The sequence below is a fragment of the Anomaloglossus baeobatrachus genome, chromosome 6, assembly GCF_048569485.1.
Source record: "Anomaloglossus baeobatrachus isolate aAnoBae1 chromosome 6, aAnoBae1.hap1, whole genome shotgun sequence".
In the NCBI taxonomy this organism is placed as follows: Eukaryota; Metazoa; Chordata; class Amphibia; order Anura; family Aromobatidae; genus Anomaloglossus; species Anomaloglossus baeobatrachus.
This window is the reverse complement of record NC_134358.1, coordinates 546219883-546244600: the sequence shown is the minus strand read 5'-3', so window position 1 is coordinate 546244600 and position 24718 is coordinate 546219883.

The following is a 24718-nucleotide window of genomic DNA, read 5'->3' as shown; positions in this document are numbered from 1 at the left end:
AATACAATTTTCCTTTGTATCAAGGGTATTGCGGGAAATTTACTCCGAGCTATTTGCTGTGTTATTTCCAATGTGTCGGTAATGCTCTTACGAGCTGCTACCCTTGATCATATTGAAGTATTAGATATGGACTTCTGTCAAAAGGTTTAAGGGTCGTCTTTGATTCCCAAGTGTCAAAAAAATGATTTTGTGGACTCCCGAACCTGACATAAATGCAGGAGATGATAGCATGATAACATTAGAAAGATATGTGGAAGGGGACAGATCTGTAGCCCTCGATGCTGATGTAGCAGAGCGGAACTAGTCAGGAGTATGGTGACCTCTCGGAGCAGCATGGTGGCTCAATGGTTATCACTATATGGTCGCCAAGTGGTTATCACTGTATGGTGGTGTCGCGGGCGGAGGAGGGGACGCTGCGCTCACCCACTGCTCGGGTCCGGCTACTGCTGCTGCTGCTCGGCGGTGGCTCGAGCGGTGGGCCGGATCCCGGGGACTCGAGCGGCGTTCCTCGCCCGTGAGTGAAAGGGGGTGGTTTGGGTTTAGGGATATTGTCCGTGACGCCACCCACGGTTGTGGTGAGGTTGTGACACCACCGCTGCTCTGGACGGGGATCCCGGGAGCGATGACAGGGAGCAGCTTGGATGTTGGTTCTCCCCTCCGTGGGTAGGGGGTTTGGTTGTCCCGGGGCCCGGTGAGGAGTAGGGATGTATGGCAGGCGGGTTACAGGGGCTGGTGAGGTGCAGGGTCGCGGGGGCAGCGCTGTGCCGCATGGCACAGTGGTACTCACTCAGCCAATGATGAATGCAAAGTCTCCGGTAAAACAAACGGCTGGATGGACAGGTCCCACAGATGGCTGCGGTGTTTCTCCTCCCGGCAGGTTGATGGTGACTGCCTTTCCCTGCACCTGTGTTTTGTGTACGGTTCCAATGGGTTCCCACCGGTAACCCGCTCCCCAGCTTGGATGGGTGCTGAAGGAGCCCCTTTTGCCCGCAGGCTCTGGCCCTGGGAACTGTAGCCTTGGTGATGACTGTGTTTCCCTCTATGGTTTGAGCTGTTGCCTTCAATCGGGACTTGACTGCTGGGAAACCCCGGAGGTTCCCTTCGCTAACGGATTTGACAATTTCAACGGCGACTCCTAGCCTTGTCGGGGTCCGTAAGCCCTGCTGGATGGTGCTGGCTTCTCTTTGCTCACCGGTCCGGTACCGCCGACTTGCTCCAATAGGCCTCTCCTGCAGACGGTCACCACCGTCTGCCAACCTTGCTGTTCCGTCCGGGCCACACACCCGGACGCCTTCAGACTGCTCTGCTACCACTTCACTTCTCCAACTCCCTAACTGATCTCAACTGTTTTCCCGCCTCCAGGGCTGTGAACTCCTCGGTGGGCGGGACCAACCGCCTGGCCCATCCCCTGGTGTGGACATCAGCCCCTGGATGAAGGCAACAAGGATTTTGTGTTTGGCTTAGGTGTGCCTAACCGGGGTGTGAGGTGTGTTGGTGTAGTACCTGTGACGTCCTGGCTTGTCCAGGGCACCACAGTGACTAAGTGGTTAGCACTCTATGGTAGATCAATGGTTAGCACTGTATGGTGGCTTAGTGGTTAGCATTGTATGGTTGATCAATGGTTAGCACTGAATGGTGGCTTAGTGGTTAGCACTCTATGGTAGATCAATGGTTAGCACTGAATGGTGGCTTAGTGGTTAGCACTCTATGGTAGATCAATGGTTAGCACTGTATGGTGGCTTAGTGGTTAGCATTGTATGGTTGATCAATGGTTAGCACTGTATGGTGGCTAAGTGGTTAGCACTCTATGGTAGATCAATGGTTAGCACTGAATGGTGGTGCAGGGTTAGCATTGTATGGTGGATCAATGGTTAGCACTGAATGGTGGCTCAGGGGTTATCACTGTATGGTCACTCAGTGGTTAGCACTGTATAGTGGCTCAGAGGTTATCACTCTATGGTCACTCAGTGGTTAGCACTGTATGGTGGCTCAGTGGTTAGCACTGTATGGTGGCTTTGTGGTTATCACTGTGTGGTCACTCAGTGGTTAGCACTGTATGGTCACATAATGGTTAGCACTATACGGTCGCTGAGTGCTTAGTACTGTTGCTTTGCAATGCTGGGGTCCTGAGTTTAAATCCCACCAAGGACAACATTGTCAGTAGTTGATATGTTCTCCCTGTGTTTGTATGGGTTTCCTCTCACCCTCCAAAGCCATATTAATAGGGAATTGTGAGCCACAATGGGGAAAGTGTCTGACATCCTGGGTTCAAATCCCACCAAGGACAACACCTGTAAGGAGTTCATATGTTCTCCTCATGTTTGCATGGGTTTTCTACGGCTTATCCGGCTTCCTCCAAAGACATACTGATAGGGAATTGTGGACCCCAAATTAGATTTGATTATATGAGTTGAGATGGCAAAACTCAACTCAAATACACTGGCACATAGTGCTCGGAAATTCTATACAGTTTGCCCCTGGAACAGCATTATCTTTAAGAAAGAGCGGACCCGTTGAAGTTTGGTTCAATGAGCTCAGCCAAACTTTAAGGCCCTGTGCGCACTGGAAAATGGAATTTTCTCAAGAAAATTCCGCAGGTATTCAAAGATTACCTCACCCGTGGTAAAAAACCGCGGCAAACCACACCCGAAAACCGCATGCGGTTTGCCGCGGTTTTACCGCGGTATTGTTCGCGGTATTGCCGCGGTTTTGCCGCGTGCGGGTTGGTATGTGCTTTATTGCATTTAAAGGGAACCTGTCATCAGAAATTTAGCTATAAAGCTAAAAGTTCCCCCCTCTGCAGCTCCTGGGCTGCATTCTAGGAAGCTTCCTATAGTTTTTGTGGCACCTTTTATCCCAAAATAAACACTTTGTAAACTGGTACCTTTTCGTATGTAAATTTCTTAAATTTTCCATGTGGGCGGGCTGCCTGGGGTCCGTTGCTGTTCCTCCAGCATATTTACGCCGCCCCCGAACGCTGATTTTGAAATCTCAGGACACCGCCTCTGGGTGCCCGTGGTCCCGCGCATGCGCTGTTCCACTGTAGCGGTGCCGTGCACTGTGTGCACGTGTGACCGCTGTGACGCTTTGCGCGGGCACGAGGTTATGGGCGGCGCTGTTAGTGTCATCAGTAAGTGCCGCCCATAACCTCGTGACCGCACTTTCCCCTATTCCTCCAGCGTTATGCGCAAGCGCTCGCTGGCCTGATGCCCGGACGTCCCCTCCTTCCCATCCTGCTCAGCAGCAGGAAATAGATGGGAAGGAGGGGACGTCCGGGCATCAGGCCAGCGAGCGCTTGCGTATAACGCTGGAGGAATAGGGGAAAGTGCGGTCACGAGGTTATGGGCGGCACTTACTGATGACACTAACAGCGCCGCCCATAACCTCGTGCCCGCGCAAAGTGTCACAGCGGTCACACGTGCACACAGTGCACGGCACCGCTACAGTGGAACAGCGCATGCGCGGGACCACGGGCACCCAGAGGCGGTGTCCTGAGATTTCAAAATCAGCGTTTGGGGGCGGCGTAAATATGCTGGAGGAACAGCAACAGACCCTAGGCAGCCCGCCCACATGGAAAATTTAAGAAATTTACATACGAAAAGGTACCAGTTTACAAAGTGTTTATTTTGGGATAAAAGGTGCCACAAAAACTATAGGAAGCTTCCTAGAATGCAGCCCAGGAGCTGCAGAGGGGGGAACTTTTAGCTTTATAGCTAAATTTCTGATGACAGGTTCACTTTAATGCAATAAAGCACATTGAAAAAAAAAAAAGTCATTTAATTCTGATATAGAGAAATAGACAGAAGAATAGATAGACAGACAGAGGGATAGATAGATAGAAGGATAGATAGATAGAGGGATAGAGAAATAGATAGATAGAGGGATAGATAGAGGGATAGATAGGGGGATAGATAGAGGCATAGATAGGGGGATAGAAAGAGGGATAGATAGAGGGATAGATAGATAGAGGGATAGATAGAGGGATAGATAGATAGAGGGATAGATAGAGGGATAGATAGATAGAGGGAGGATAGACAGAGTCCCTGTGAGCACACTGCATTTCTCACGGTCGGCAGTGAGTTCACATTACCGGCCGTGGGAAATGCCCTGGAGTTACCTCTGCTGTCTCGCTGCGAGGCTGCATACAGCAGTGTCTGTGTCAGTCGCGGCTGGATGCAATTGCAGGACGCCGGAGCTGTGGATTACGCCGGAGCTTTGTTTTGGGAGGGGTTAATAAAAGGGTGAACGAGGCTTGTTTGTGTTTTATTTAAAATAAAGGATTTTTCTGTGTGTTTTTTCACTTTACTTACGGGTTGATCATGTCAGCTATCACATAGACGCTGCCATGATCAAGCCTGGAGTTAATGGCGGTGATCCAGCACCATTAACCCCTTGTATTACCCTGACAGCCACTGCTACACGGCGGCAGGAAGAGCCGGGGACACGCCGGTACTGCCGCATAATGCATGCGACAGTCCCGGGGCAGCTGCGGCTGATATTCTCGGCTGCGGGAGGGGGAGTGAGGCGGGGGACATTAACCCTACCCCTCTTCCTCCCCAGCCTGAGAATACCGGGCCGCCGCTGTGTGCTTACCTCGGCTGGACGGTAAATATACAGCGGAGCCCACGTGTTTTTTTTTCTATATCTCCGTTTGCTTTCTAGGTGTGTTCTATGTGTCTGTGTCTGTGATGTCTGTCTGTGTCTGTGATCTGTGTGTGTTTACTCTCTGCACGGCTTCCTCTTCCTGTAATGACATCACTTCCCTGCAAAACCGCAGACAAGCGATGTACATTACCGGAGGTAAACCGCGAAATACCGCAGGGAATAACGCAGGAAAACGCAGTGAACCGCACTGAATTTGCTGCCTGCGTTATTCCCTGCGGGATTTCACGATTACATTGGAGTCAATGGAGTGAAATCCCGCAGCTACGTGCGGAGAAGAAGTGACATGCAATTGTTATTGCTGCGGGAATCCCGCAGCAAAACATGCAGCTGTCAAAATACGCCCAGTGCGCACAGGATTTTTTTTTCCCATAGGTTTTGCTGGTGAATCACTGCAGAGATGTTATGAACATTTTCTGCAGCGAAACATGCAGCAAAACCGCAAAAAATCCGCGGCAAAATCCGGTAAGTGCGCACAGGGCCTAAATTAAGATTGGTTTTGGACCTAATCTTGACCTGAAACCCAATGGAAGTCACTAATTAGGCAGTTCGGGTCTCTGCCCACATGCAGCCAGCCAAAAACAGATCCCTTCCGGAGGCAGGTGGGAGGGTTTTTCCATTTTTTTTTTGTGCACACCACCTCCGATCACGCTGTTGTTCCCCCCAGTGGGAGCCGATCAAACACTGCAAGCAATTCTCATTGGGCTGAGCACTGAGCGTGTAAGGGGTGGACGGACCCCTGGTGGTGAAAAGGACGTTTCCCCCCTGAAGATGCCCCACAGTGTGGTGGCCAGCGATGTGATGTTATATGTGGTTATAGTAATAACCGGGTTCCCCCACTAGGTGTCAGGGTGAACAGTGGTCCCTATGGGAACAGTGACAGGAGAAGGAGGAGTAGGGCAGCCTAGGGGGAGGGTTAGAGGGCTCTGTAGCAGAGTGAGAGTAGTAGTAAAGAGAAACCGGTTGGTGCAGAGAGAGGAAGCAACGGGGCAGAGTGTGGGAGCGACCGTGGCAGATAGCCAAAGAGAGAAAGAGAAAAGTGCCTTGATCAAGAACCAGCAGTGTACGGGTAAGACCCGCAGAAGCATAGACAGAGAAGCAGAAGTTTATGGGCAGAGCCTGTAGTAGCCGGAGTACGAGCATAGTTGAAGAAACAAGAGTAGCCGGGTAACGCCCGCTGAAGAGAAATAAGAGTAGTCCCCCGGCAAGAATTGTGATTTGGAAGCTGAAAGATTTGTGTACCGAAACTGTATAGAAGTTATGTGCAATAAAATGCCTTTTGGTTCATCCGATGCCTGTCTGCGGTGTTTACCTGAGTCTGGCGAAATGCCTCTGCCATCCACACTCTGCCCCACAAACAACACCCCTGTTCTAGCAGTGACGGCCGGGCTGGGGGTCAGCCTGATGCATAAAGTGGCCATCACAGCAACCCTCAAGGCTCCCCCTGCCCCCGTTACAAAGTGGCGCTGCGAGCAGGGTGAAGCCTGTCTGCAAGGAACCCCGACCCAAAAATGTGAGGAAGACCAAGTGGTGCCTAAGGTGTTGGACCGGTCGCAAGATGGCGGTAAGATGGCCGCTGTCTTCATAGACACAGTGAAGGCGCAGAAGATTGGCGCCAAACGCAAAACACTTAGCTGGCCAGTGAAGAAGAAGAAGTGCAGAGTGCGCCGCCCAAAGAGGGGAGGTAATTGCCCCAAGATGCTGCAGAAGACTAGAGACGTGGGCGGCGTTGCAGGAAAGAAGAGGCGTCACCTATGCTGGGTCGACTTGGTGAGTGAGGCCAGGGGTGGAGCGTATGCAAGAGCGGGAAAAGAAGGTCCGCCTCCACCTTTCTCGGCGCCATTACAGCTAGAGCAACGGGAGACGCCAACTCAACCGCCTGCGCTAAGCAACATGGAGACACAGGCAGGCATACGAGCCGAGGCAGGCGTGCTGATGACAACTGGCCTAGCAAGAGGACGCCCGAGGCGGAGTGTAGTGGAAGAGACACCTACCATAACGTTACCGGCTGTGACCGGGGGACCGGAGAGGCCCGCCAAGGTCACGTGGGTCACCTCGTGGGATGCTGTTACCGGGGAGACGACCATAGAAGTCCGGGCCACCTACACGACCCAACTGACGCTGGGAAGCGGGACACTCGGAGCACCCCTTCAGAGTCCGGAGGCGGCTGCGTCGGTCAAGGTAGGGCCTCCGCCCCCCACAGAAGTCCAGGCCCCGGGCTGGCAAACTACCGCAGAGTTTGAGGAAGATGAGCGGGGGTTTTTCTGGGAGCCAGTGAAGCCGTCGCCCCTAACCCGGCGACAGTCCCCACCGCCTGAGATAGATCCGGTGCAAGAACGGCTTCTGGCCGAGACCGTGGCAAGGGAAATGATGGCCGGGTCCCGCAGTGAAGAATTTGACCGGCAGTGTAGCATTGGCACCGTGGTCAAGTTTAATCAGGCCGAGGGATACGGGTTTATAGAAGATGATGAGACCGGAGAGCACTTCTTTTATAATCGGGTCAATTTGGACACTGAGGAGTTACCACAACGTCTCGATACCCTGTATCCGGGTGAGAAAGTAAAGTTCCGAAGAGAAGTGGGTTGCCGAGGCCTGTTCGCAGTGGGAGTGACCCGTATACCCACTGTCCAGGAGGCCGCGCAGTGGCAGCAGGAGATAGAGTGGGAGGATTGTCAGTACCGGAGACGCACGCAGCAGAGACCGGTGATCGCTGATGTTTGTCGGCCAAGAAGCACTCCGGCGGCATCGCCAGAAGCAGTTGCTGAACCGGTAGCCGAGCCGGCCGAAGGGGATCAGGCGAAGGAAGCACCGGCGATCTTGGCGATTCGCCAGAGCATGGTGTCGCATCCGGTGGTTGTTGTTGGCAGCCCACAGCCCTCCCGTGCAGCTACCCCATCACCCCCGCTGGGGGTTGAGGGGCCAAAACCGGAGGCCGGAGAACCAGAGCTACAGCCAAATTATGAACCGTTTCAAAGGCTGCGCCGCTTACCCGGCCAATCCCTCTCCGAGTACGTGAGGGCCCAGCGGGCTGAATGGCTACGCGCTTACCACCCTGCGTGAGATACCAGTAAACAGAGGTGACGGACATAGATGTTTTCAAGAACCGGTACTGTTCCAAGCCGGTGACTGTTCTCAGTTGCAGCAACGTTCAAGGTATTGAGCCCGGGAGGAGCCCGATGCCGGACTGTGCAGGGACTCCCTCCGTGTCTGTTAAGAAAATCTTATTGTTTGTTATTTGTCTGCCTACGGAAGACCGGGAGTGCTGGGATAGCCTCCGGGCAGAAGGTCAGCTAAGACCGGGAGCACTGAGAATAGCCTCCGGGCAAAGATACTACTAAGACCGAGAGCTCCCTTGGAGGGACTCCGGGCACCGGACTTGTGTGCCCATTTGTTGTGCTTGTATGTGATGGTTTTAAAGTTTGATTTGATAAAGAGAAAAGATTGCTTTGCAACCAGGTGTGTGGGTTTGTTCGATATTGTCTTGCAGGTACAAACCTTGCCGGGAGGCTGAGGTCAAAGAGGGGAGGAATGTAAGGGGTGGACGGACCCCTGGTGGTGAAAAGGACGTTTCCCCCCTGAAGATGCCCCACAGTGTGGTGGCCAGCGATGTGATGTTATGTGTGGTTATAGTAATAACCGGGTTCCCCCACTAGGTGTCAGGGTGAACAGTGGTCCCTATGGGAACAGTGACAGGAGAAGGAGGAGTAGGGCAGCCTAGGGGGAGGGTTAGAGGGCTCTGTAGCAGAGTGAGAGTAGTAGAGAGAGAGTCTGTTGGTGCAGAGAGAGGAAGCAACGGGGCAGAGTGTGGGAGCGACCGTGGCAGATAACCAAAGAGAGAAAGAGAAATGTGGCGCCCCAGGACCTGGTCGCCACAACAGCATTGCCCTCCCAAAGGGTTAATGCTGAGCCTGGAGGTAATTGGGAGATCTATTGGCCAGTAAGTGTAACACCAACCGCAGTTCTCCCTCCGGCCAGCAGGGGGAGCTCTGAACCTGGAACTTCAGGGAGCATTCCTTAAGTCTGGCTGGAAGGAGGAAGTGTTAGTTAGTCTGGAGACAGGAGTGAAAGAGTGCAGACGCAGAGTAGTGCTGCCTTGTGAAACTGGGGCCTAGAGCTTGGATAGCTTGGCCCAGTGAAGCAAGGGGAGCAGAGAGGCACAGCAGAGACTCGGACATCGGAGTCTGTAGTTGCCAGGGCATAAAATCCATCCCTGGTAGCTGAATCCGGAGGGCAGGAGAGCTGCAAGCCCCCTGTCCCAGAAGCAATCTGAAGGTACAACTGCATCCCAAGGGCCTGGTGTGGGCTCCAGCAGAGAAGCACCAGAGAGGGCCTGCGCAGTCTACCACACAGAAAAGGGGACGAACAACAAGTCCCAGCAGCAAGAGGGCAATTGCAAACCCAAAGTGCAGTGTCCTAAAACAGCAGAGAAAGATTAAGGAGTAGGCCTCATACTCAACTGGCCAAAGATCACCCCAGGCACTTCCAGGCCGGCCGGATCATCTTTACCATCTGTGACGGTCTCCCTGGACTAAGTTTCTGCCGAGTAAAAGAGGAGAAGGTAAAGAGACTACTGTTTGTGCCTGTTTCTTTCATTGCTTGTCGGCCCTGCACCGTGTTAGTCACACAGCACCATAGACTTCCACAAGCACCAACTGTGCCCCGGGCATTGCTCCACCTGTGGGGAGCAGTACCACCATTGCTGCCATAACACCATCCCGGAGGCCTCATACAGCAGCGGCGGCTTAATAGCCGCATACCACAGGTGGCGTCACGAACACAAACATTAAAGTCATCAGCCACATATTCAACTGACACCCACCAGGGCCACGAAGCCGGGCCCAGCCACCACTGACTACCACCGGACTAGTCCGGCCCGGCACCGGGTGTCCCATAGCCCTGGGGTGGGCGAGTCAACTTTGGCGTCACGAACAGGATTTCGTGCCCGGTCCCACCGGGTACTGTGCGCCTGAAGAACTGTGTAAAAGACTGTGTACTGGTTGTAAATTGCCGCCGCCATTAGCCGCGCCGAGCGCAGGAAGAAGGGGGGCGTGCCTGACAAAGAGCGCAAAGGGAGCGCGCCATCAGAGCAGAGCGCTGTTAACCCCGCGCGACCCAGAGGAAAATTTGAAAAGTGAACGGAGCCTGGTAAGGTTCACTAAGGGGGAGGAAGATGTCCGACTCCGAGGGAGAGCAGGTGGCTGCCATCGCCCAAGGCGCCGCAGCACCGGCCGAAGTAGTCCCAGTCGTCGTCGCCCCAGCCCCCACTGTAGCGCCGGTAATGCCGATCACCATGCCGTACATACCGGGTGCAGAATGGCTGCCGCAGTACTCCGGGGAGTCCCATACCTTGAGTGACTTCAGAGAAAGCCTGCACAGCTTGTTCCGGGTGTATCCTCTGACTGAGAGCCAGAAGGTGGGCATAGTAATGGGACAGTTAGCCGGCGCAGCCCAGCGTGAAGCGAAGTCCTGGCCTGATACAGATAAAGGGACAGCAGCCCAGATACTGGCCAAGCTAAAGAGTACTTTTGACACCCGCACCGCAGCAGAGATAAAGATGAGATTCTTTGGGTGCAAGCAGCGGGCCACAGACAGCATAAGGGACTATGCCTTAAACTTGCAGGAGGCCCTGAAAGCAGTTAAACAGGTGGATCCAGAGAGTGTACGTGAAGAAGACAAACTCCTAACTGAGCAGTTCATAGAGGGGCTCCTGTCAGATGCCCACAGGACCCAGCTGCGTATCCTGGTCCTGCAGAACCCTGCTCTGGACTTTGCCAAGTTTAAGGACCAGGCCATCAGGGTACTGAGAGAATCTACACCGAATGACCCAGTACCCCTCCGGCCTCTTGCTATCACGTACCCCGGGGTGGTGCCTGCAACACGAGCCACTGCAGGGGCTGAGGCGCAGTCCCTGGATAAGGATCCCACTGCAGAGCTCAGACAGCAGGTCCAGGAGCTGACCAAGACTGTAGCTGCCCTTGCCAAGACCGTGCAGTCTCTACAAGTGACCCCATCGCCTGCAAGAATCGAGTTGGCCTCCAGCCCAGAGGACGTCCCATGGATGCGACAGAGGAGGATTCCGCCGACCCGAGGCAGAGACACAGACCGGTATGATTCAACAGGACAACCGATCTGCCGCCACTGCAACCAGGCGGGCCACATTGCACGACGCTGTCCTTTAAACGGGCTGAGCCTGGGGCCAGGAGCCAACCCCCAGGTGTAAGGAAGCCCGGCTCAAACCCCAGCCGCAGCAAGTATGTGGGAGGACGACCGGTCCTTCCCATTGTGCTGGATGGGATCCCTTTGAATGCCCTCCTGGATACGGGGCTGATTCAGACATTGACCATGGCCCAGATGATGATTTAACAATTGTGGCCAGTAATGGTCAGCCCTTACCTCAAATTGGGTACAAAGAAGTAACCATTAAAGTGGGGCGGGTGGAATTGCCATGTCAGGGGATGATAATTGTAGATATTGATCGCAAAGAATCTGACCCACTGCTAACCCTTGGTACAAATGTGACAGAAAATTGTATTGCCGAAGTGATAATTTTGTTGCAACAGGCGTCTGAAACTGCCAGCTCCGGGCAGCAGCGTGTCCTACAGAGGGAGATCAGAGCCCTGATGAGGAGGCAGCAGGTAGAGCTAGCCAGAGGAGAAATTGGCAGTGTGAGGGTAAGTGACCCCCTCCCCATTGTAATACCCCCAAGAAGTGAAATGTTGATATGGTGTCGGGCAGCAATAGGCCTCAAGGGTCAGGATTACCATGCCTTGGTAGAACCAGTGTATTCAGACAGTAGGCCTGGAGTCCTGATAGCCAGAGGGGTAGCGGACGTCCGCAAGGGGAGAGTGCCCGTCCATGTCTTGAATTGTGGGGAGGAGGAGGCCAAATTGCCCCGGTACGCCACTGTAGCAAAACTGTACACTGTCAGCAACAATACCATTAAAGCAGTGGAACCCTTGATCCCGTCCGACCAGGCGGAAGACAATGGCTCCAAGGGGCAGCCGGAAGACTGGTGCCAAAAATTACATGTAGGCACCGACTCCACCCCCTCGCACCAAAAGCATGGGGTTTACCGGGTGGTACAGGAGTACGAGCGGGTCTTCAGCAAACACCCCCTAGATTTTGGGCAGGTGAAAGGGGTTAAACATCAAATCCCCACGGGTGATCATCATCCCATTAAAGAGAGATACCGCCCTGTACCCCCCGCACAGTATCAGTGTGCCAAGGAAATGTTACGGGAAATGAAGGAGGCTGGGGTTATCAGAGATAGTTGTAGCCCCTGGGCAGCTCCACTAGTGCTCGTAAAGAAAAAAGATGGTACGATGAGAATGTGTGTAGATTACAGGCAAATTAACCGCATTACACATAAAGATGCTTATCCACTGCCCAGAATAGAGGAGTCACTAACAGCCTTAAAGTCAGCTAACTATTTCTCCACCTTGGATCTCACCAGTGGGTATTGGCAGGTTCCCGTGGCAGAGGCGGACAAGGAGAAGACTGCATTCACGACACCAATGGGCCTCTGTGAGTTCAATTGTATGCCATTCGGGGTCTGCAACGCCCCAGGGACATTCCAAAGGTTGATGGAGTGCTGCTTGGGCCACCACAACTTTGAAACCGTGCTGTTGTACCTGGATGACGTCATAGTCTACTCCAAGACTTAGGAGGACCACCTGAAGCACTTAGCAGAAGTGTTTGAGTCCTTGTCGAAATATGGCCTGAAGATCAAGCCGTCCAAATGTCACCTCTTGAAGCCAAAGGTACAGTACCTGGGTCATGTGGTCAGCGCAGAAGGTGTGGCACCTGATCCGGAGAAAGTCACTGTAATCAAGGACTGGCCAAGACCCACCACAGTGAAGGAGGTGCGGCAGTTCCTTGGACTGGTGGGCTACTACCGAAGGTTCATTGATGGTTTCACCAAGATAGCAGCGCCCCTTCAAGATCTCCTGGTGGGCCAGCCAAAGCAGGCTAAGAAGCAGAGCCCTCCATTTGAATGGAGCAGCCAACTGGAAACATCCTTTGTCCGGCTGAAAGGGGCTCTCACGGGAGAAGAAATTCTGGCCTACCCTGACTACAGCCAACCGTTTGTACTGTATACAGACGCCAGCAACGTGGGACTGGGAGCAGTTCTGTCCCAGGTACAGGGAGGCAGAGAGAGGGTGATAGCGTACGCCAGTAGGAAGCTTCGGCCCACAGAAAGGAATCCAGAAAACTACAGTTCCTTCAAGCTGGAGTTCCTCGCTATTGTTTGGGCAGTGACTGAACGCTTCAAGCACTATCTGGCATCGGCCAAGTTCACCATCTTCACGGACAACAATCCGTTGACACACCTGGCAACAGCCAAGTTAGGTGCGATGGAACAGCGATGGATGGCCCGGCTGTCTAACTTTGACTTTACCATCAAGTATCGGGCTGGCAAGAAGAATAACAATGCTGATGCGCTGTCCAGAATGCCTCACTTACCCGAGTCTGGAGAAGACATGGATGAACTCGAAGAGATAGAGTTACCGGCTTTCCATCACCAAGGTGTTTCCCAGTGTGAGCATGCTGTGGGAGTGAAGCGCTCAAGCCAGCACGAGGTCTCGGTCAACCCCTTACTCCACCATAATTGGGAAGAAACACAGAACGGTGACCCGGCCGTGCGATTGGTCAAAGAGAAGCTAGCGCAAGCTGAGACCCATCTTGGCCCAGACGCTCCAGAGGAAGCCCAGCAGCTGTGGAAGGAGAGGGGACGACTGTTCACCTACCAAGGCAAGCTCTGCAAGAGATATGTCAACTGGCGAACAAATGAACTTGTCTGGCAGATAGTGGTTCCGCAGAGGGATGCTCCAATGGTCCTAGCAGCGTATCATGATAACGCAGGACACTTCGGGTGGAAGAAGTTGGAGGCCCTACTCCGTGATCGGTTCTATTGGGTGCACATGAGAAAGATGATCGAGAAGTGGTGCCGAGACTGTGGCCCGTGTAACCTGAGGCGGAAGGATGATGCCAGCCAAAGGTCTCCCCTACAGCCAATTGTCACGAAGCAGCCCCTGGAGTTGGTGGCCCTGGACCACGTGAAGTTAACACCAAGCCGGTCAGGCTATGTGTACGCCCTCACCATTGTGGACCATTACTCTCGTTTCCTGGTAGTAGTGCCTGTGAAGGACCAGACAGCCAGGACAGCAGCTAGAGCGTTCCAGGCATCCTTTTGTCGACCTCACGGCTATCCGGAAAGGGTACTGACTGATCAGGGTCCTGCATTCGAGGCTGAAGTGTTCCAAGAGTTCTGTAACATGTACGGTTGTAAGAAAATCCGAACCACACCGTACCACCCCCAAACCAATGGACTGTGCGAGAAAATGAACCATGTGGTTATTGATATGCTGAAGACCCTACCGCTGGAGGAAAGGAACCAATGGCCAGAAAAGTTGCCAGATCTGGTAGACCTGTACAACCACATCCCAGTGAATTCGACCAACTGCAGCCCCGCTTACCTGATGCGAGCCAGACCTGGCAAGTTGCCTGTAGACTTTGAGATGGGGACTGTGTCGCCTGAGGCGGTTCAAGAAATAGAGGATTGGGATACAGAACGGCAGCAGCGGTACCGTAAGGTCCAGGAGTGCGTAGAGAGGAGCCTGTCTCAAGCAAGAACGAGACAAGAACAGCATTACAATCAAACAGCCCCAGCAACTCCCTTAGCACCTGGAGAACAAGTCCTCAAGAAGAAGCGGAAGACGCATAAATTGGATGATCAGTGGGAAAACGAGCCCTACACCATTATCCCCTCCAACTTTGACAATAGTAAGGTATGCCTCATAAGCAAAGATGAAGGCAAGACCTATCAAGCAATTTCCCGAGACCGCCTGAAAGCGTGCCCTGAACGGTGCAGAATCCAAAGAGAAATGGAAGGAGTACAAGGAAGTCCCCAAAGTCAAGAGAAAGGAGGGGAGATGATTCAAACCATCCTTGGAAAGTTCCCCAAAACTTGGACCCGAATAAACAATGCCATAGTGGTACCAGTTTTGACGTTTCCGCAGTTGGTCGAGCCAGAAACAGAAAAGGTTCCGGATCCACCTAAAGAACCGTCCGCTCCAGCACGAGATGACACGCCAGCAGTGGAACAGGAGGATCAACCCCCTGTCAGTGGTGAACCTGTCATACCCTTGGCGACTCTTAGATCACAAAGGCAACCATCACGCTTACCTATTGGGGTTAGGCCCACCTGTAGTGCTGAGATAGAAGACGCACCACGTAGTCAGGGGCAAACACCAGAGCTACGTAGGTCCCAGCGCAGCACTCGGGGACAACCCCCTCTAAGGTATAGGGAGTCAACTGTATAAGGGAAAGAGTACTTATTAGAATGTAAATAGTTATGCAAAATGTCTGTCATGTTGTGTACAAAATGTTTTCTTTTTCTTTGATTGCGAAAATGGACAATTGGGCCACTGGACTATGGGTGGCCAACACCTAAATTGTTCATAGTTAGCACCAGTGTGCTCAACACCCCTGAAGAAAAACCCGTCCGGCGTGCATAGAGTGGGGTCATCAATGCTCTGACGCACGCCCAGAGCCTACGTTGGGGGTTTGAACGCGGCGGGTCCCCCATGGAGCAGTGTAATGGACAACCGGCAGGGAGCCACACTGGACTCTTATAGTAATGTTTAAGGTTGTAACGTTAAAGTAATGCGCCTCCCATAATGGGATGAAATGTGTTAACATGTCATGTTTGTTTTTACAGTCCGGGAGTACTGAATTTAACTAAGGGGGAGTGTGGCGCCCCAGGACCTGGTCGCCACAACAGCATTGCCCTCCCAAAGGGTTAATGCTGAGCCTGGAGGTAATTGGGAGATCTATTGGCCAGTAAGTGTAACACCAACCGCAGTTCTCCCTCCGGCCAGCAGGGGGAGCTCTGAACCTGGAACTTCAGGGAGCATTCCTTAAGTCTGGCTGGAAGGAGGAAGTGTTAGTTAGTCTGGAGACAGGAGTGAAAGAGTGCAGACGCAGAGTAGTGCTGCCTTGTGAAACTGGGGCCTAGAGCTTGGATAGCTTGGCCCAGTGAAGCAAGGGGAGCAGAGAGGCACAGCAGAGACTCGGACATCGGAGTCTGTAGTTGCCAGGGCATAAAATCCATCCCTGGTAGCTGAATCCGGAGGGCAGGAGAGCTGCAAGCCCCCTGTCCCAGAAGCAATCTGAAGGTACAACTGCATCCCAAGGGCCTGGTGTGGGCTCCAGCAGAGAAGCACCAGAGAGGGCCTGCGCAGTCTACCACACAGAAAAGGGGACGAACAACAAGTCCCAGCAGCAAGAGGGCAATTGCAAACCCAAAGTGCAGTGTCCTAAAACAGCAGAGAAAGATTAAGGAGTAGGCCTCATACTCAACTGGCCAAAGATCACCCCAGGCACTTCCAGGCCGGCCGGATCATCTTTACCATCTGTGACGGTCTCCCTGGACTAAGTTTCTGCCGAGTAAAAGAGGAGAAGGTAAAGAGACTACTGTTTGTGCCTGTTTCTTTCATTGCTTGTCGGCCCTGCACCGTGTTAGTCACACAGCACCATAGACTTCCACAAGCACCAACTGTGCCCCGGGCATTGCTCCACCTGTGGGGAGCAGTACCACCATTGCTGCCATAACACCATCCCGGAGGCCTCATACAGCAGCGGCGGCTTAATAGCCGCATACCACAGGTGGCGTCACGAACACAAACATTAAAGTCATCAGCCACATATTCAACTGACACCCACCAGGGCCACGGAGCCGGGCCCAGCCACCACTGACTACCACCGGACTAGTCCGGCCCGGCACCGGGTGTCCCATAGCCCTGGGGTGGGCGAGTCAGAAACGTGCCTTGATCAAGAACCAGCAGTGTACGGGTAAGACCCGCAGAAGCATAGACAGAGAAGCAGAAGTGTATGGGCAGAGCCTGTAGTAGCCGGAGTACGAGCATAAGCGAAGAAACAAGAGTAGCCGGGTAACGCCCGCTGAAGAGAAACAGTAGTAGTCCCCCGGCAAGAATTGTGATTTGGAAGCTGAAAGATTTGTGTACCGAAACTGTATAGAAGTTATGTGCAATAAAATGCCTTTTGGTTCATCCGATGCCTGTCTGCGGTGTTTACCTGAGTCTGGCGAAATGCCTCTGCCATCCACACTCTGCCCCACAAACAACACCCCTGTTCTAGCAGTGACGGCCGGGCAGGGGGTCAGCCTGAAGCATAAAGTGGCCATCACAGCAACCCTCAAGGCTCTCCCTGCCCCCGTTACAAGCGTACCCAAGCACAACAATGCTCTCGCGAATGGTGTTCATATGTAAAGCCCCTGAACTCCGACCCCGAACTTTGTTTTTTTTTTTTTAAAAAAAAGTCTGTGTTTGTTACTAACACCGAACCCCGCACCTCGGGTTCACTCATCTCTAATTATCTTGAAAATTGGTGGACTGAAAAACTTTGCTGATATTGTGATCAGTATCTTCTCTGCCAACTGGCGAAGTTTGTGTCAATGCAAAACAACACACATTCACCATGCTGAGCAAAGCTCCTCTATTGGTCTCTATTTAGTTTTCTGCAATGCCCCGCAAGTCTACCAATTTGCAGAGTTTTGCTGCCTATGTATCTGTCCCTCAGACACAAGCACCAGTCTACACCATGTGCAGAATTATTAGGCAAGTTGTATTTTAGAGGATTTTTTTATTATTGATCAACAACGATGTTCTCAATCAACCCAAAAGACTCATAAATATCAAAGCTTAATATTTTTGGAAGTTGGAGTGGGTTTTTTTAGATTTGGCTATCTTAGGAGGATCTGTTTGTGCAGGTAACTATTACTGTGCAGAATTATTAGGCAACTTAATAAAAACCAAATATATTCCCATCTCACTTGTTTATTTTCAACAGGTAAACCAATATAACTGCACAAAATTCAGACATGCGAAAACAAAACCCCAAGAAATAAGTGACCAATATAGCCACCTTTCTTTCTGATGACACTCAGCAGCCGACCATCCATAGATTCTGTCATGGCTTGATCTGTTTACAGTCAACATTGTGTGCAGCAGCCACCACAGCCTCCAGACACTGTTCCCAGAGGTGTACTGTTTTCCCTCCCTGTAGATCTCGTTTTTTGAGAGACCACAGGTTCTCTATGGGGTTCAGATCAGGTGAACAAGGGGGCCATGTCATTTTTCATCTTTTAGACCTTTACTGGCCAGCCACGCTGTGGAGTAGTTGAATGCATGTGATGGAGCATTGTCCTGCATGAAAATCATGTTTTTCTTGAACGATACCGACTTCTTCCTGTACCACTGCTTGAAGAAGTTGTCTTCCAGAAACTGGCAGTAGGTCTGAGAGTTGAGCTTCACTCCATCCTCAACCCGAAAAGGTCCCACAAGTTCATCTTTGATGATACCAGCCCATACCAGTACCCCACCTCCAACTTGCTGGCGTCTGAGTTGGAGTGGAGCTCTCTGCCCTTTACTGATCCAGGCGATCATGTACCGCCCTGTGCTTGGCGGCAACCGAGCCGCTCGGATCCGGACTCGCCGGGTGGTGGCTCGAGCGTCTCCGGATCCGGGGGCCCCGTGGTCCACTTCAATCTGAAAGGGGGCTGGCGCTTTTAGGGGACGTAGGTGTACGGCCGAAGCCGTGTTTGACTTTGTGACGCTACACACGGGTTGTGGTGAAGGTGGACACCACCGCTGCGGTTACTGGGCACCTGGGGAAAGATGTTTACGCAGCAAGATATTAACCCCTCCGTGGGCAGGGGTGGTGGCCCCGGGATCCGTTGGGGTTTGTTGGGCGGTACAGGGAGGTGCGCGTCCGGAGGGCACTGTTGTACTCACGGTCAGTAACACACATGAGTCTCTGGTAAACCAATTTGATGGTGGTCGGTGCCCGCAGTCGGCTGCGTCTGGTCCCACACCCGGTTGGTGGTCTCTGCCTTTCTTCTGCACCGTGTCGTGTATTTGTGGGCTACCTGCGCTTCAGCATCGGAAGTCCGCTCCCCGGCTTTGTGGATGTCGGGAGAGCCATTTTGCCCACAGACGTTGGCCCGTGGGATCTCTCTTCCTGTGCGGTGGCTTTCTATCCCCCTCGTTGGACTGTTGTCTTCAGTCGGGACATTGGGTGGGAAAGGACCTATAGTCCAGACTGCAATCAGTTAATTAACTCAGTCCAGTGGCTCCTGGACCTTGTTTCAGGGTCTGAGTATCCCCCTTTGTGCTCCGGTTTCCGAGTAGGTTCCCTGGGTCGGTACCGGCGGGCCACTACCCTGTCCCGGTCCACCACGGTTCCACCGATCCGTCTTCCCGGCTCCTGCAGGCTGAGGCCACCGTATGCCTCTTAGCCAAAGGTGCCCGGGCTCCAACCCTGGCACCTGTGAGACTGCTGCAGACCTGGGTACAGGCCTGCTTCCACTCTCCTCCACCTCCTGACAACTAATCTCCTGTTTTCCCACCTCAGGCTCTCTGAACTCCTCAGTGGGTGTGGCCAACCGCCTGGCTCCACCACCTGGTGTGTCCATCAAGCTCTGAGAGGGGTGACTAGTTTTTAATGGTTGGCATATGACACCTTTTTAGGGGACAGGTGTTGTGCGGGGCTCTAACTGTGACTACCTGGCTAGTCCAGGGCGTCACAATCAAACTTCAAAAGTTTAGCAATTTCAAGACTGCTGCATCCCTCTGCAAGACATCTCACAATTTTGGACTTTTCAGAGCCCGTCAAATCTCTCTTCTGACCCATTTTGCCTAAAGGAAAGGAAGTTGCCTAATAATTAAGCACACCTTATATAGAGTGTTGATGTCACTACACCGCACCCCTCCTCATTACAGAGGTGCACATCACCTGATTTACTTAATTGGTAGTTGGCTCTCAGCCTATACAGCTTGGAGTAGGACAACGTATAAAAAGTACCATGTGATTAAAATACTGATTTGCCTTAATTCTGCACGCAGTGTATTCACCATTCATATCTGGTATGGCATCGGTTTTCAGACTGCTCTATGTGGCTGTCTGCTCATCCATATGACAGGTGAATGCTTCTCACATAGGAATGAGCTTTTCGGCTTCCCTCTGTGGTGGCACTGTCGCAATCCTTGCCTTTTCTTTCTAATGGCAGTACTCTCTCATATAGGTGGACTTGTTTCCTTCACCTGGGACAAACAACATTGTTTAAAGTTTAGATGTAATGTTGTACATGCTCGCAAAGCCCTGGGATTACACTAAGTGCTACTCACTCCCACCTACTAGCTAGCTACAGTGCAGTTCTTTTACTACAGCTGCACACCTCTCCTCCTGTCTGTCTGCTCCATCAGATTGTGCTGATGTCTCCTGGCGGGAGCACAGGAACTTTATGCTCTATGGAACTGGGGAGCACGGAAGTGGTTATGACGCTAACCAAATGTTGCCCTCCAACCAAACCATGTCATCAGTAATGTGTTATGCTATATTTTTTAAGGAAGCAACAAAAATATCACTTTATGGCTTTGTTACCATGATCAGTGTTTGCTGAGTTTTCTGCACCTTAGGCTAGTTTCACACTTGCGTTCAGCGCATTCCGTCACTATGGAGAATAGCGCAGTCCGTTAACGCACTGCGCTATTCTTCCTAGACTTATATTGACAACGCACTGTAACGCAAGTGTCTGCGTTGCATCCGCTGGACGACGCAGCGTCCTTATTTTAACGCCGCGTCGGGAGGATGGAACGCTGCATGTAGCGTTTTTCTGCGCTTGGTGGAGTGTCAAAAAAACGCAACCTGCAGGAATCCGTTTGGCGTCCGTTGTTTTTATAATGGATGCCTATGGTGGCGGATTCCGTTAGAATGCGTCATTTGACGGATTCCGTTAACTCATCCGTCTTTACACAACTGCGCATGCCCAGATGTGTAAAGTCAAGGAAAAAAACCTATAACGGATTGTGTTATTTTGTACGATCCGTAGCATCCGTTGTGCCACTATATGCAACGCATCCGTTGCATGCGTCACACAACGCAATGCTACGGATCCCGTCCAACGCAAGTGTGAAACTACCCAGAGTTTAATTGTGGATTTTTTTTCATTGCGTTTTTATCGCATTTTTGAGGTTGATTTTTGTCTCTGTTTGGGTTGTCATGCTTTAAATAAAGCTGATTTGTTTTTTGAACCTCCTGGCATTGATATTCTTAACTGCGGATTTCTTGCATTTTTGATGTGTTTACGCTGCGTAAAAACACTAAAAACACACGTGTGATTTTTGCCTGCGGATTTTCTGCATCTAATGCAAGTCTATGGGGAAATTCCGCACAGAAACGTCAGTGTACGCGCAAGAGAGATTGATGTTCTGTGGATTGGAAAAACATCGCAGGTGAGTTTACACGGAATAAGGCTGAGTTCACATGTAATCATCCGTTAGAACAGATCCTGCAGAGATCCATTAGTAAAATGATTTTGCCCACATATGTTTTTTTACATGGGAGTCTATGTAGAAAGCATCCATTAACGGATTGCTATTTATCTTCCATTTGAAACAGTAAGAAAAAATTGGATTTTTTACAGATGCCTAAAAAGTAGGGATGGGCGGACTCACAGATAACCGGGAGCGGCAGGTCTAACCATGTTAAAAAAAATCCCAGTTCTGGCCCGGGATTGATCACAGTTATCTGGCCGGATGCCAGTCCCCATATAAGAATCAGAAGGGATAGGGGTATAGGTGCAAGTGGGTATTCTTACCAAGGCTACGACACAGCTGTAGCCGCTTCCAGGCCGCTCACTCTTCTTCTGGGGCCGCTCATTATTGCTCATCCATATGCACTACTTTCTCCGCCCACTAGCCATCCTGGTGTCTGTGATTGGTTGAAGTAAGACACGCCCCCCAGCCTGTGTGACAACATCTGACTGTAAAGAATCACAGGAGCTGTCTGTGGGTCTATATCATGGTATGAAAATATATAAATAAAACCTTTGGCGTAGGGTCCCCCTTTATATGATACCCAGAACAGATAAAGCATATGGCTACAGAATGCAACCCCCAGCCGTGTGCTTATCTTGGCTATGTACCAAAATAGGAGAAACTACATGTGGCTTTTTTCTTTTTATAAATATTTAAATCAATAATTTTAAAAAACAGCATGCGGTCCTACCCAATTTTGATACCCAGCCAGGATAAAGCCCGACAGCTAGGGGCTGGTAATATCAGGCTGGGGAGACCCATGCTTATTGGGCCACCCCAGGGTAAAAATAGCAGTCTGCCTGGGTTTGCCACTTCCATTAGATGTGACAATCCCGGCGCTTTACCCAGTTCTTCCTGATTGCCCTCGTGCGATCGCAGTCGGGGTAGTAAGAGGTTAATGTCAGCTCACAGCTGCCACTAAGCCCTAGCTTAGTAATGGGAGGAGTCTATGAGACCCCCCCATTACTAATCTGTAATAAGTGAAAAGAAATAAACACAAACACCCCAAAAATCTTCATTTGAAATAAAAAACAAAAAAGCACCCTCTTTCACCAATTTATTAACCCCCAAACACCCCTGTAGGTCAGATATAATGAAAGGCATGCAGCCTTAGGGTATGTTCAAACTAGTGTATAATTCAGATGAGTGCAATGCAAGGAAAAAAGGGATTGATTAGGACCCATGTTATTCAATGAGGCAGTGCAGGGACTGCAATTTGTATATGATATAGATGCATAGGCAAAAAAATGGAATTTTTAATTTTGGTTAATATGGGTTCTAATAGTAATTTGTTCCCTAACGTGTGAGGGGGGCATACAAGCAGAGGTGGCTTGCAGCAGAATCCTTGAATATTCCTGTATTCCCATTTTATGTACAATTTACAAACCATTTTTACCGATAACAAACATTTTTTTCGTTATGTTTTTTTTCCAGCCTTTTATATTTTTTGCTCCTCTTAGATCCTGTGAGTGAAGACAGAACTATATGACCTGCTTTGTGTCACCCAGACATCTCAGCCGTGCCAGCTTTCCCTCCTTTGCTAACAATTAATTGGTATGCAGCGGTGCGAGAATTCTGACCATGCTCCAATTAAAAATTAATATCATTCTGGTACGCTCGTTATTATTCAGTTATGCACATTCCGAGATTTCCATCGTGTCATCGATAACATTAATGTTATATGACCCTCGCTTTCCATAAGAATTATCTTCGCTCTTACAGGCAACTTTTTACTATAACAGCCGGGTTCAAAGCCCGTGGGGTTTTGCCAGATTTGTTGTATATCAGCTATAAAAAGTCAGACTTAATTATTTCTCGATCCTCAGCTTTTTTTATTAGGGGGGGGGTGGAGGATCTCTTATCAATTGTGATAGCAATTAATCAATTGATATGCAAAACAATGTACAGTAAATTGTTTAAATCTACCATTGTGTACATCAGAGCAAAGAGAGACAACAGGCCGAGGATGATCCAACAGGTTTACTAACAGGAATACAGGAACAGCACAGGACAAGTCCAAATAAAACAGATTCGGGGGCACCTCCCGATAATCCAAAGTGCCAGATCACGACGAAATAGTCCTCTTCAGAGTCCCAGAAATCCCACACAATCCACTGGACGGCGAGATCTGTCCGTAGAATCAGATCTCGCTCCCTTCCTCTTCAAAACTCAGCTCCCAACTGCATTTAGAAACAGGAGTGAATTGTCTGAGCTCGTGGGCCCGCCCCTCAAGGGTAGGGGTCTATGCAATGGTTGGGCCCACTAGAAGATTCTAGAAGGTTGGCTCCGAGATGTCTACAAGTTTGTGTAGTTGGCGTTATCCACTGCTTACGAAACAATGAGAAGTTCCCCTGGCTGTGTGGACAAGAGATAATTGCATTATGGGCCCAGAGACACAGGAGATGGGGGGGAAGGTATGGTTACTTACATCCCAAGACATAGTATTACAGCAAATACAGTGAGAAGGTAAAATACATCATGACAATTCCTTCCCCTCCCAACTTGTGTATGTACTAGGGACCTCTACAGGTCGCTGGTTAAGTACACGCAGGCATGGCTGAGAGGACTCAAGGCTCCTCTTGCCTGGACAGTCCATCTGCATTTTGGTGTTGGCTGCCCCTTCTATATTGTATGGTAAAGTTATAGGGCTGCAGAGCCAGGCTCCATCGCAGTAATCGTCCATTGTCCCCAGAGACTCTGTTCAGCCAGGTGAGGGGATTGTGATCAGTAACCACAACCATTAATAAGGTTTAACGACACCCGGATTACCAAACACTCCTGACTATTGGGTTATGACTTTTTAATCCAAAATATAAAACTTTTGCTTGTAATTGGTTTTCTATGTTCAGATTTCTGCTTTTGGACTGGAAAAATTTATTGTAAAAATATTGCACAGTTCTGTGATGGATTAGGCTTTCCGGATTACTTAATGTTGGTTTGAAAGGGTAGAGATAGGCCAATAGGAATAGCCTCGAAATTCGCGATAAATTTTGAGTATTCCAAATGTGAATTTTTTGCAATTTGCCATTTTTTTCTGGATTTTAAATGGCTGGTAAGGGGTTCTTTTTTTGGAATTTTTGCCGCCCCCATTATCATATGTTGCCCTGAGACCTCATGACAATGAGAGGCTTAAGGGGGCTTTACACGTAACGACATCGCTAACGAGATGTCGTTGGGGGTCACGGATTTCGTGACGCACATCCGGCCTTGTTAGCAACGTCGTTGCGTGTGAAACGCACGAACGACCGCTAACGATCAAAATTACTCACCATATCGTTGATCGTTGACACGTCGTTCTAATCTCAAATATTGCTGCTGTTGCAGGACGCAGGTTGTTTGTCGTTCCTGCGGCACCACACATCGCTGCGTGTGACACTGCAGGAACAACATCGTACCTTCGGTCTCCGGCAATGAGGAAGGAAGGAGGTGGGCGGGATGTTCCGGCCGCTCATTTACACCCGTCCACTTCTACTGGGCGGCCGCTTAGTGACGCCGCTGTGACACCGAACGAACCTCCCCCTTAGAAAGGAGATGATTCGCCGGCCACAGCGACGTTGCTAGGCAGATAAGTATGTGAGACGGGGACTAACGATGTTGTGCGCCACAGGCAGTGATTTGGCCGTGAAGCACAACCGATGTCGCTGCGATGTCGCTGTGTG